The sequence below is a fragment of the Mastomys coucha genome, unplaced genomic scaffold, assembly GCF_008632895.1.
Source record: "Mastomys coucha isolate ucsf_1 unplaced genomic scaffold, UCSF_Mcou_1 pScaffold14, whole genome shotgun sequence".
NCBI classification, from domain to species: Eukaryota; Metazoa; Chordata; class Mammalia; order Rodentia; family Muridae; genus Mastomys; species Mastomys coucha.
Window position 1 is genome coordinate 21,807,703 of NW_022196896.1, and position 430 is coordinate 21,808,132.

The 430-nt window shown below is 40.7% G+C and overlaps 1 protein-coding gene across 1 annotated transcript in view; it reads left to right on the forward strand.

Moving 5' to 3' along the window:
* Necab1 (N-terminal EF-hand calcium binding protein 1) overlaps positions 1-430 on the forward strand; it is a 178,783-nt gene that overhangs the window by 64,994 nt on the left and 113,359 nt on the right. The gene's annotated exons all lie outside the window — the stretch shown is intronic.

The window sequence follows — 430 nt, forward strand, 5'->3', positions numbered from 1 at the left end:
TTAGTCATTGGACAACAGAGAGGTAACAGCATGTTCAGAAGTTCTTTGTCAGAAATGGCCCAGAGCACTCAAGGAAATAAACATAAATAGTAAGACTAAAAGTTTGGAAAGGTGAGAGATTGACACAATTGAAGATGAAGCTGGATTAAGGAAGCCATCCTCCATGATGCCACCAAAGTTAAGGATGTAAGCCTACACCCCAGATGCAAATAAGACAGTATTTCAAGCAGAGATATGAAAGTGCATTCAATCTTTTGGAAAGAGCACATGAGAATTAACCTATAATTGAGATAAGAATTTGACAGCATAGGATCAGAAAGGTGGATAAGTGAAGGAAGCCGAGCTCCTAGCTTCACTTCATTCCGTGGGAGCTCCACGAACGGGAACTTGAGGTCCTGTAAGTAAATGGGTGATAAGAGAGACAAAGAGA